At 45.1% G+C, this 13537-nt stretch overlaps 1 long non-coding RNA gene across 16 annotated transcripts; it reads left to right on the top strand.

Annotated features, from left to right (window-relative positions):
• Positions 1 to 1333: 1333 nt before the first annotated feature.
• LOC119286316 lies at positions 1334 to 6756 on the top strand. 16 transcript variants are annotated; one of them, XR_005140381.1, is made up of 10 exons: positions 1345 to 1843; positions 1900 to 1965; positions 3487 to 3525; positions 3622 to 3687; positions 4066 to 4142; positions 4298 to 4439; positions 4541 to 4616; positions 5206 to 5341; positions 5747 to 5952; positions 6467 to 6756. It is a non-coding gene; the product is annotated as an uncharacterized LOC119286316 (long non-coding RNA). The 16 variants fall into 16 exon arrangements; XR_005140373.1 differs by having other exon boundaries at positions 1334 to 1843; positions 1900 to 3525; XR_005140380.1 differs by having other exon boundaries at positions 1341 to 1965; positions 3622 to 3852.
• The last annotated feature ends 6781 nt before the right edge of the window (positions 6757 to 13537 follow it).

The following is a 13537-nucleotide window of genomic DNA, read 5'->3' as shown; positions in this document are numbered from 1 at the left end:
TCTCTAGTTTTCTCGGAGTTCTTCTACCTGGACGTCGAAGCTCTACCGGACTACTACTACGGAATGCGTGGATACCTCAGAGGGATTGTACACTTTGACTCTCATCTCGGAGAACTTTCTCATGGCTGGGAGGTGAAACCTAGCTGCGGGAAACCGTTGCGCTGCACCGACTCTTCATAGCTTCCACTACTCTTCTCATCCGTGATTTTGATCGTTACCGTCATCTTCATAGAGTTTCTGGGTGTGATCGTGTAGGATAAATTTTTGTTGCGTAGCACATTCCCATACACTAATACTCTTATGATCATACAATGTATAACCAATAGCAACACGATGGTTCCATAGGACTGACAATAATCTCTTCTACATGATGATTTCAAAATTGGAGGCAGGCAGTGGAGGCCCGTTTGGAGGTTGCTCCATATCCAACCATTAGCATAGGAGCATAGTTTTAGCTTTTCCTGCTCACGCCGCACGCGATATTTTAAGCAACTCGGCTTCCATGCAACACCGCGATGGGAACCCGGCCATTAATGCATGCACGCTCCCTTAGATTTTCGTGGCGTGCCGTCGGATGGCCATCACGGGCATCATCTCCTATCTTGCGAGTGAGCATGCTGGGAGGAATTGTGAGCAGACGCGATAATCTGTGCACCCGTGAAGCGCCCGAGCTGGCCGCAACAACGTTTCTCACTAGGAGACACACCCTTTGACCACCCATCGCCGCCCGCCTGCTGCCTTCCCAACTGCCTCCTTAATGGTGCTGGCAGGAGCCTATAATAGGTTGTCACCCTCCCTCTCCTTGGTGCCTCCCATTCTCATCTCGTCCAGCTCCAATCCCATCCTCGTCTTCAATGACGCACCTGGAGAAGCTCCCCCTCGTCTTCAATTTTGGGGATGATGAGGAGGAGAAGCACATGGCAGATCCTTTAAACCCTTAAGGGACCAGATGAACGTGGCTCTATAGAAAGCTGTGAAAATGGAGCAGCAGATTTGGGCCCTCGGGACTGCGCCCACGCCCACCGCCGCAAATGGATGGTCGGGCTGGGCCACCGCCACAAAAGCGCATTTCTGGGTCGTCGAAGCCCGCATTGCCGCATTCTACACTAGCCGTGGCGGTGGCGATGGTGGTAGCTAGCTAAAACTGGTAGACTGTTTAACTAAGTATGGTCTATCTACTATCTACTACCACTATAAAAGAAAGAGAGCGGCAGATCCAAACAATCACAACCATCCATCATGAACATCTAATGGTCCGTAGTTTTTTTATGTTTAATACTAGCAAGCCACTAATCACGCAGTAAGCAAAAGGACCCGCACGACTAATCCTCCCCGTTCCTTCGTCCTGAACAAAACTGCCCGCACGAACCCACGACCTTCGCTACTCCTCCTCTGCTACCCACGCCTCCCGCAGATCCCCCGCTCGGCCGCTCCCCGCAGATCCTCTGCTGCCCCACGGACGCGACCGCGGACTGCCGCCGCCGATGATCCCATCTGATGGCGGCACCGACCCATCCCTGGCACTGGATGCGGTGACCTCCGGCAGAGGCGCGCCCGGCCACGCCTTCCCCAGCACAGTCTCGCCGGGCTGCCTCCGCTCCTCCGGCAGCGCCGCGCCCGTTCGCCGCAGCCCGCCGGCGAGGGCACAATCGATGCCGACCTGCACGCGCAAGGGGAGGCGGCAGGAGCAGTCGTGCAAGGGCAGGACCAGCCGTGCGGTCAATCGAGCAATCCTTTTGCATCTTGGCCGCCATGTCCCCCGCCGTCGACGACGCCCGCTGTGGCGATCTCCGCCCTGGCGACCAGCTCTGCCTCGCCTGCCAAATCAAATTTACGAACTAAGGTTGATTTCTATGACTTCAGTTCGCTGGTGGTACTGGCATAACGCTTATGTTGCAGGCTTCTCCAGAATGATTCCTCATAAGAGATATCTCAACCAGTCATAAGTTAGCCTGAAGACATAAGGTGCAGATATTCTTCCTTGGTATAAGAGATACTTTCAACTAATCACACGTGCAATGTTACATTTGAGTAAGGGATTACCATATTCTCTGAATTTTCTACCCGACAGATATGTTCAACTATATTTAGAGTATTCTGATAAAGGGTTTACCCCCGCTTTATATTATAAAGCATCCGGATATTTAGAGTATTATACATCTCTAATCTGCATATTTGAGACCAACATGATAATGTTCCATACTTCTTAAGCCATTTTGGTGCCACCTATTGTACCATCATTTTTTGCTTCAGGTATTGTCCTCATTTCCAAACAATTCCATTGTCTTCGCTTCTCTACTCACATGTGTTTTTTAGTCTTCCTCTCACTCTTTTGAGCTTCTATAGAACTGATGTCTGACTGCTATGTTTACCCTTCTGAATAATACCCTTATCAAGTTTTCAGCTTTTAATGTAAAACTGTAACCAATTACCGAAATTTTGGAGTTCTTTTTCACCTTTTCTTGTCCGGTTGTGGATAAAAAAAACTTATGCTGAATCATTGCGTCTCCAGACGAGCAGTGCAGATTTGAGAGTTAGGTTATTTGTCAAAAGTTTTCCGTTTTATCCATACAATAGTAAAATTAGTTTTACATAATTTGAATGTGTGCTCGCATGAGCTTGTAAACTTCTCTCGTGTGTCCACACAAGGGCGGAGGGAAGATTCTTTCTGTGAAGAAACCTATTTTGTATGAAGTTGTAGTTGATTTTGTCGGACTGGGAAGTGATGGATGCACCAAGTAGGTGGTCTTTATTTCTGGGATTAGAATTTTCAAAAGGACTGTTTCTTCTCACCTTGATCTTGTGATCTAATGAAATTTATTCCTGATTTTTATCAGGGACACAACAGTGAAGATGTTTTTGAATTTCGTGTTGTAGCTAAATGGTGAAGTTTTCATGAATTCATGTTATGAATTGGTTCTCACTTTTTTTATCATAACCTTTTATTATCTCATGATTTATTGATTTTTTTGTTTTTTCTATTGATATTTCTGTTTGCAAAACGATTATTAGATATTGGAGAATTAACGAGGTATGGCTACTGCCAAGCATGCTTTCAGAAGTACACGACTCAAGAGATTTTCTATTTTGGCAGAAGTTGGTGTGCCTACTGACAAGTGTGCTCTGAAAATTAGTCAATTACTGCACCAGCTGGACTTATAGATCGGTTCACAAGGTTCTTTCTGGACAGTAGTAATGGTTTTAATACATTTAAAACATGTATGGTTATTTGATTCATGAACAAAACAAATATATTCTCTTTTGAGCTTTGAGCATTTCACATATGACCATTGTACTGTTGCACTATTACTACGACCTATGTGAAAGGTAAATAAACCTTTCAGCAACATATGTTGGTATAATTCTCTCCCAACTAGCATTATATGCCATATATAGTTGTTGTTTTTTACCGAAATGTTAGGAGCCTCGTGTATAAGGTATGCAGAAATTCTCACTTTGGGGAAGTGATTAATTCTTCATGTGCAGTAACCTGGAGAGATGGTGCTGGTGGATTCTAGCCGCAAGGTGAGTGGCTTGATCCTTGATTAATCATGTTTAATTTTAAATGGATGTGAAGTGATTGTCCTAGATCAATGCGTGATTTATGTGCAAATGCTACAGTCGAAGACATGCAGTTGCTTGCCGTCGATGAAGCGACATCAACATGGGTAGCTGATCCAGTCATCTGTTAGTCTGTTCGTCTTTCTTCCTTGCACTTTGTTCTTCAGTCATGTGTTGGGCATCCTTCCCCATGCTACTGACTCTATGGTGTCGCTGGCCCATGCTTCTGACTCTCCAGACATATACTCACTTGTTAGAAATCCCATGGCAATTGCTTTCATGTGAATTTTGGTTAGTACTCCGTATTTATGATGTCGCTGGCCTCATTGCTCTGAATATACTACCACACTGCATGATAAAATCAACAATGACTTTTCTTAATGCATGTAAATTATCGCTTCTCTGTAATGTTTGATGTCAATTTATTCCATGACAATGGTGCAAACTAGGATCTGACCGGACAAGACAGCCGCATATTTAGTTTAGGTGTTGCTGTTACTGCAGGCCCTTGTCCAGATGGAGGACTTGGCTTCTTCAGTGAGGATAATTCAATACTACACTTTGATTCAATAGAGTGCGAGGTAATTTTCTTCTTACCTGATGTGGTTACATCTAAGTAAAATTTCCTTTGGGTGCTTCAACACCAACCGGGCTTCTGTCTATAGAGTTGTTTTTATTTATATTTCTTGAGCTGCTGTTGTTGCTTCTCATTTTTTATATTTGTTTCTTGATATAGCTTCATTCGGGTTTAAGTGCGTTGCTGCTGGTCGCCTCTTGTGATTGTGTACAGCTTGCTTCTGACATAGCCAAGATTAAAGGAGAGGGGAGTCATTGCTGATGGCTTGGAACTTTTTGGTGCATCATGCTATGCGACTAAGGTGCAATGCCTTATCCATTGAAGCTTTTGTTTCTTCATCTAACATGTACACCTTGAACAGAACCATCTTCTTTTTGTTTCTTTTTTTTCAATTCTGGATAGGTCACCCTGACAGACACTTGGTGAGATGTTTGAAGCTGCTCATAGTATCATGACCTAGCTTGGAGACTGTGCCAAGGTATCATCTGCAGTGTCATGTCTGTGTTCTGTCTAAATAGCATGCAATGCTTTACATTGGCATCAGAAAGTCCACTTCAATATCATTTTTTGGCTGCTTTATAGTATTAGTACTACTATTTTTCTTCTGTAATCATGGATTTGCAATTTGACTGAAGCTGTAAATTTTGATATGTTGCCTTGTGGTTAAGTTTTTATAAGAAAATAGTTAGTAATTGTGAATTTCTTCATTCTCAACAGATAGAATGTTCCTTTCTTTTCCTGTATACCCATTACAGTGGTACGTATCCTTCATTACAAAGAGTCAGTTTGTCGTTGCAGTGTTTTTCTATTCACTTAAATCTATACATAGTTAGATGTCTTTCCCGATGTGCAAAACTCGATGGATGGCACATAAATTGCTTGTTTAACAGATGGAATTCAGGGATTTATGGCATTCATTATATTGATTATAATGCTCTGTACATATTCATTATATTGGTGAGTGCGAAATAGAGTGCAATGCACGCGCCAGCATGATCAGATCATTGGTAGATCAATTTTGAAGCCTGGCTGATGAATGACTAGCTTATATGGTTCTGTTGTTGTAGGCTGAAGTTTTCTTTCTTGGGCAACTAAGGCAGAAGAACCTGGTGAAATTGGTTGGGTAGTGCTACGAGCATGAACACCGGATGTTGGTGTACAAATTCATGAGCGTTGGGAGCCTTGAGACGCACCTCTTCAAAAGTGAGTTCTTCACTGCTTTCTGTCAATTGATCATTCCAAGTATTAGTATGTTTGGTGGTTCCTGAGACCAGCAAGATAAAGAAAAATGTTACTCCCTCCAATACAAAATAAGTGTCGTGGTTTTAATTAAAATTTGAACTAAAACCATGACACTTACTATGGATTTGTAAGAGTAATTCAGAATTCTGAGCACGTACGAGTGCCATCTGGTCCATTGATGATGAACTGTTCTTGTCCCCTTAACTTTCTTTTCCATAAGTCACAAGTCAAGAGGATAGCTGAGCTCTCTCTCCCTTCCAAAGGGACTACACTTTCTCTTTTTAAAATCAGATGAATGTAAATATTCGATATTTACTAAAAAGGGATACTGGATATTTTGGATTGAAAATTTACTTGTCCGACCAGCTTCTTGGTACTTGTAAGTTAGTACAACTCTTGGTCAATGTGGATGAGGAAACTGACCTGAAACATCCTATTTCCTTCACGTATAAATGGCTCCCTCCTGCGGATGATAAGGATGAAGATCGCCGTCAGCCCAAGGGCCTTAACTTTCTCCATGACGCCAACCTGCCGGTGATCTACAAGCAGGCCTTCAACATCTACTGGACTAGGTAGGTCACACGTAACTTGAGACTTTCTGCTAAGAAAAGAAGCAGTTCTCAAATGTCTCTCATTTTGGAACTTTAGTGATGGTTACTGAAAAATGGGGTCAAACAGTACATCACACCTCTTATGCTGAAATTACCACAAAAGTATGTGACAAATGGAAAAAATAATTTGATCTTGAATCTTAATTTCAAATCTTTACCTTTTGACCTGTTGAACCATCAAAGATGCCATGTTTCTGAGCTTTAGCTAGCCCAGTGCGTTAAGTGTAGCTCTGACCTGACTGGAACTCTGAATATTCTTGGATGGATGCCAAACCTGAGAAATCCTATGAACATTTTGCCGTCATGGTCACATAATTGTCCAGTGAGATATGAAGCTTCTTGTGTACTTTGTCCACCTATATTTGAGAATGATTCCACTTTTTGAACAAGAATACTTTAAAGTATTTACCCCAGGTATCTGTAAGCTATTACAAGGATCGAACTTATTTCCATCTTTCTTCGGTGCAAGCTGCAGGGTCAGTTTGAGCCTTCACGAGCTCGACATCGGAGCCAGCACTCTACATGCTTATCGACGCGGTGGCCATCGAGGTCAAACTTGTCCGGAAATACTTGTCGGAGTAATGGATGTATCTATACGCATTTTAGTTTTAGACACATCCATTTTTATGCATTTCTTCGACATGTACTGTGATTTGTGAAGACGTGCGTTGCACGTACACGCTAACTAGTCAATGTAAGTAGCATGGCGACAACTTTTCCCTCCAAAAATATTTGGAATGAAATCGAACTATAGTCTGAATCAAATGTGTTTTAAATTTTTGGTTTTAAATAAGCGACTCTACTCTAATGCATGTGGCAAACACGCGGTACCCAAAACGGAATAACTGTCAGTAGACATGCATATACACTGAACCTAAACGGCGTGCTTGTGCTGGATATACGAACGATCATCTGATGATTCTGATCAATGATATAGAGGCGTGCGCTGACCGTTGATTGGCGGCTTTGTTCCCTGGCGGCTGGTGCTCGCCGGTGCACACGACGAGCTAGACCTCGTGCTTGATGACACTGTCCACTAGCCGCTACTGCGTCGTCCTGAGCCGTGTACGGTGCATCCGTGTGGTGTGGGATGTCGATCAGGCGGGAGCAAATCAGAGGATGGGATGGGGTGGTCCAAGTGGGGCACGGCCCTACGCTGAATGACGCATCAAGACAGCGACACGTGGCGAGTGAGCGGAGGCGGAGTTGGCGGTCGGTGCGGCGTGGGGCAAATTTGACAAATTTGATCTGTGGACGAAATCAAATCACAGAATGAACTGCTCGTGAAACTATTTCACGCGGCTGACCTTTTTGTATGACGCCCGACACGAAGGCGTCACACTACATTGTGCAACGCCTTACAGATAGGCGCTACACGCCTGGCCAACGTTGCACCCCAAACTGCCTAAAAATTGCTAAGTCATTGTGCAGAGCCTACGAGCTAGGCGCTGCACTGTATAGTGTGGCGCCTAGCTCTCAGGCGCTGCACTAGTGGTTGCACTACAAAATGAAGCAACCACTAGTGCAACGCCTAGAAGGTAGGCGCTACACTGTATAGTGTGGCGCCTAGCTCTCAGGCGCTGCACACTGACTTAGTAATTTTCGGATCACATGGGTGCGACGCTGGCCAGGCGTGTAACGCCTATCTGCGAGGCGTTGCACAGTGTAGTGTGACGCCTTCATATCGGACGTCACACAAAAAGGTCAACCGCGTGAAATAGTTTTACGAGCAGTTCATTCTGTGATTTGATTGTCAAATTTGTTAATTTTGCCGCAGCGTGGTGCTGGTGCGTGCTACGGTGGGCCTATACGGCCAGTTTAAGCCACCAGTTGACATCACTATTGATGAATGAATATTTTTTTAGAAAAATCTTCATCTCTTGACCATTGGAGGGGCATATCCAACAACAACTAATATTTTAGAAAATACCCAGAAGCTCTCCGGCGCTCTGCACCTCTATATGAAAAAAATTCATAAAAAATTTCCTAAAAATCAAAAAAATCCAAATTTTTGGGATGGCAAACCTGGTTTTCCAATCTACTTCCATGTGAAATTTCATGAAAAAATACTAAAAGACGTATCCGTGGCGAAGGAATTACTGCCGCAAAAAAATGTACCCAAACAGTGTTTTGCTATACATAGAAATTTTTTGTCTTTTTTGCCACGAATACATTTTCTGGTATTTTTTTCACCAAATTTCAGACAGAAGTACATCGGAAACCAATGTTTGATATCCCAAAACCCCAGATTTTTTTTTCAAATTTCTTGGTACTTTTCCTAGTATTATACGTATAAGGGTGCGGAGCAGCCGAGAGCTCTAAATCCTCATCCGGTACAGATACTTCTTTGCGAGGACTCTCTTTTACATATGGCAGCGTGTTACATAGATTATTACTCGTAAGCTACCCCATCACTGCATGTCTCAATCACGAACTTAAAAGGAATTTTACAACGTCACCGGACCGAGAAAGTACACGCACTCTGCTTCTCGAGACAACGATTGATCGATCCACCCACCGAGCAGCAACCGAACGCAGATTTACCAGGGCAATCTCACCGGTCCACCGTGCACTATATCTATGCAAAATCTAAGTTGTGACTAAGGGCATCTTCAACGTCCACCATCAAACCGTCAGCATATGTCCGGATCATGCGGTATGGATAGCGGAAGCTATCCAACACGAGTATGTATTGGCCTGCAGAACGATTTGAATGTATTTTCTCCCGCAAATCGGTGACAAATGTGAGGCTTTGTGGGTGTCTAGACAGCTGCCGCGCCCGCGTCTGACCGCTCTGGCTCACAAAAAATCCCGACCCGCCTCTGCGCTTTTCATCCTACGCCTGCGCTGCTTGTCGGGCAACATTCATGCCGGTCCAAAGCATGCAGCGGCCGTCATTGATGCCGCGATTTGACCGGATAGGAGGGCGGCATAGACGGACGCGACCTCTCACTGCTGGCATTGAAGTGGCGCGTTGACCGATAAAGCGTCGTCTGTTGCACGCCAAACTGAACATGCATCATCGTCGCATTCAACAGCCACAAATTGCCTACCTTCTCCCATTAAACCCGTGAATGCGCTGAGAAACCTATTCCAGACACATGTCCGTTCGCGAGCCGCCCGTCATTAAACACAGCGCTTATTGGATCCGGCTGTTCGCCCGCTATTTAAACGGTGCCAGACGTCGGCTAAAATCGCACCACACTCCGCTCCCATCTTCTCGTTGCACCATTTTCTCCACTATCTTCATGGCATCCGTCGAGCAAGAAGAGGAGTTCTCTGGCATACAAGCCGGCTGGGTGGCCCATCATGCCCGCCGAATACGAGCCAGTCAACGCTTTGCTCCACCACCCTCGATGATCCAGGCCGTTGTAGGCCAGCCCGCGGATGGAAAAGCTCCCAACCGGCACGTTGTTCAGCAACTCGCCGCTCCAAGCCGGCTTGCCATGGAGTGCCGAGCTGCTCCAGGCCGGCACGCGGGGAGCACGGCGGCACGTGCATCATGGATGCCGTGGGCGACGTCGTGTTGTACGGCTCCTCCCGTGCTCGGGACCGCGCCATCCAATGCCAAGGTACATGTAACCGCGCCATGCCGGTGGAGAAAAAAGCCGGCTTCGCGGAGATGGACGAAACGATGGCCAGCACGTCCGCGGCCGCCGCCATCATCGGGGAGAAGGCCACCGCCGCCGCTTGAGTCCCATGAAGGCCACCACCGAGGCGACGCCAGCGTACACAGTCGGTGTCTTACCCAATCGTAGGCCATCATCGTCCCCTTCCCCTTCGACTGAAGCAAACCGAGATATTTCATTTAAACTGACATATTCGCTCCGACATTGCCACTATTGACTAATGAATGCATATGATTCCACAAATCCTCTCTTTATTGTGTTTCCACATGAAATGGGCTAAATATGGATGAAACCAAGTAAGAACATGGAAAAGAGTGAAGAGGGGAATAGAAGAAATCATGAGGAGACGCACCCGAAGCCTCATCGCACAATATGGTGTTTCATGCGACCATGACCACTCGCATGAGCGGTCATATGACATGGAAACCGAGGCCTCTAATCGACCTGAAAAACTTCTATAAAGGGGTCGAGGCTAAAATGTCAACAGAACATCCTCGAGCGAAGCCAGAACAGAGTCATTCTCATCCATCTCCATCAAACCTAGCCGCCACCATTTCCATCTCCATAGCCGCCATCACCACCATAGTTGCTCTTCCACTAGATCATACTTGTAATCGTGCGTCGCACACAACATTCATTGTAAGACATATTATCAATCAATCAATCTCCATGATGTGTTCTTCGTGTGATCCGATCCCCACGTGTGAGTAGTTCGGTAAGGTATGGGTCGAGGCAAGAGCCATGCAAACCTCTATATTTGTTGTGGGGATCAATGGAATGGCTTTGAATTAATGTCCCCTATGTGTGAAATAAAATTGTTCCGTAGATGTATCTTGTCTCCTCTGCATTCTTCATCCCTGCAGGTACCCAGGATCATGGAGAGTGACCCACAGAGAGGCTAAGGGAAGGGAGACCGTGAAGTGTTATTCTAAACACCAGTGACAGAAAGGATTAGTATGGTAACATGGATCCTACATCTATGGATTCAAGAGGTGTATTCATTAAACACCCAAAGCTCTTGTCTGATTATTGCAATCTTAATTATCAGGCAACCCTGCGGGATGGATAGGACCTTCGGTTGGACAACTGACTCTTGATGCAGGATGTGTGATGATCAAGACGTAATTTGGACACATCCTCCACTTTGGTTCGTAACAAGAATATCTCGATGGGTGACTTCTATGCACAAATTAAGATCATAGTTGGATCCAACATGAATACATGGTTGTAAGTATTAAGGCCTCATACCCATGCATGCTTTTATTATGAGTGTTCAGCTCAAGGTTGTTTGATTTGATCCCGTCAAAAGTTGGAATTGTTTCCTTAACAAAAGCTTGCTAGAGATCCTAGCTTAAAGGGGCCTGATACGCCGCCAACGTATCTACTTTTTCTAACGCTTTTCCTCTTATTTTAGACTCTAATTTGCATGATTTGAATGAAATTAACCCTGGACTGACGCTGTTTTCAGCAGAACTACCATGGTGTTGTTTTTGTGTAGAAAGAAAAGCTCTCGGAATGGAATGAAACTTTACGAGGATTTTTATACAATAAACAAGAATTTCTGGAGCCAAGAACCACCGGAGGGGGGGACCTAGGTCGGCACAACCCACCAGGGTGCCCCTCCTGGCGCGCCCAGGTGGGTTGTCCCTACCTGGTGGCCCCACAGATCCTGATTCCAACGCCATAAATACCTATTTTTCTAGAAAAAATCAGGGAGAAAGAATTATCGTGATCCACGAGACGGAGTCGTCGTCACCTCCTGTTCTTCATCAGGAGGCCAGATCTGGAGTCCGTTTGGGGCTCCGGAGAGGGGGATCTTCGTTCTTCGTCATCACCAACCCTTCTCCATTGCCAATTTCATGATGCTCCCCACCGGGAGTGAGTAATTCCTTTATAGGCTCGCTGGTCGGTGAGGAGTTGGATGGGATTCATCATGTAATCGATTTAATTTTGTTAGGGCTTGATCCCTAGTATCCACTATGTTATAAGATTGATGTTGCTATGACTTTGCCAAGCTTAATGCTTGTCACTTTGGGCCCGGGTGTTATGATTTCAGATCTGAACCGTTTACGTTATCACCATTATATCCATGTTCTAGATCTGATCTTGCAAGTTATAGTCACCTACTACGTGTTATGATCCGGCAACCCCGGAGTGACAATAGTCGGGACCACTCCCGGTGTGATAGCCTGGCTTATTAGGGATGATAGACTACTCATATCAATAAGGAATTCCTTCTTTTCCGGAAGCCCATTCGGACAGAACTCCAAAGTTAAGTGTGCTCAGCTTGGAGTAGTTTTAGGATGGGTGACCGACCGGGAAGTTGCTCCCGGGTGCGCATGAGTGAGGACAAAGTGCACAGAAAAGACTACTATTGATCTATGGGGCCAGTCTAGATCCCGCCAGGAGTAACGACCACCGGCGGGTGTGTCCGGGGTGTTACAAGTTGGTATCAGAGCCGACCCTCGCGGTTACACAGATGTTTGCGGACAGGTGCTCGGTCATGTTGTTCATGACGTTTGTGACCCGTCGTGGCACCCAGCATGGCACATGTACCGGACTGGATGCACAGACGTATGTACCAAGAGGGAACATTCCTATGGCCCGACGAGGACGTCGGTTCCTCTGAGTGGGGTGTATGTGATAGCCTGGCTTATTAGGGATGATAGACTACTCATATCAATAAGGAATTCCTTCTTTTCCGGAAGCCCATTCGGACAAAACTCCAAAGTTAAGCGTGCTCAGGTTGGAGTAGTTTCAGGATGGCTGACCGACCGGGAAGTTGCTCCCGGGTGTGCACGAGTGAGGATAAAGTGCGCAAAAAGACTAGTATTGATCTGTGGGGCCAGTCTAGATCCCGCCAGGAGTAACGACCACCGGTGGGTGTGTCCGGGGCGTTACACCCGGTGATGACCGTAGTTTGAGGAGTTCATGTATTCATCGTGTGTTAATGCTTTGTTCCAGTTCTCTATTAAAAGGAGGCCTTAATATCCCTTAGTTTTCAATAGGACCCCGTTGCCATGGGAGGGTAGGATAAAAGATGTCATGCAAGTTCTTTCGACAAGCACATATGACTATTTACGAAATACATGCCTACATTATATTGATGAACTGGAGCTAGTGCAGTATTGCCCTAGGTTATAACTGTCTCATGATGAATATCATCCAACAAGTCACCAATCCAATGCCTACGAATTTATCTTATATTATTCTTACTAACTTACTACTGCTATCGCTACTGTTGCACTTGTTACAAAACTGTTGTTATCACTGTTACCATTACCATTACTGTTGTCACTATTATCAAAACTACCATATTACTTTGCTACTGATCATGTTGCTGCAGATAATTAATCTGCAGGTGGTTTTGAATTGACAACTCAGCTGCTAATACCTTTAAATATTCTTTGGCTCCCCTTGTGTCGAATCTATAAAATTGGGTTGAATACTCTACCCTCGAAAACTGTTGCGATCCCCTATACTTGTGGGTTATCAAGACCTTTTTTTGGCGCCGTTGTCGGGGAGCATAGCTATATTTGTTGAGTCACTTGGTATTATTATCAATTTATCACTATGAAGAATCTAAAGGATGCTAAGACTAAGATTTTTCCCTCAAAGAAGAGGGAAGGTAAGGAACTGCCATCCAGTTCCGCTTTAGATTCACCTTCTGTTATAAGTAAACTTGCAACACCGCCACATGCTATCAATTGTAATATGTCGCAAGTTATTGATGATGCTACTTCTGCTATGGATAATGCTTATGATGATGCTAGTACCTTGCTTCATAATGATGATGTGCCACTTGGTGAATTTCTTGATAAACAAATTGCTAGAGTAATACAACATGATGTTGTTGAATCTGATGATGAGCTTGAGACTGAAGCTCCTGAAACACTTGCTAGAACTAGACTTCCTAG

The sequence above is a fragment of the Triticum dicoccoides genome, chromosome 4A, assembly GCF_002162155.2.
Source record: "Triticum dicoccoides isolate Atlit2015 ecotype Zavitan chromosome 4A, WEW_v2.0, whole genome shotgun sequence".
NCBI classification, from domain to species: domain Eukaryota; kingdom Viridiplantae; phylum Streptophyta; class Magnoliopsida; order Poales; family Poaceae; genus Triticum; species Triticum dicoccoides.
This window is presented reverse-complemented; position numbering and strand designations above follow the sequence as displayed.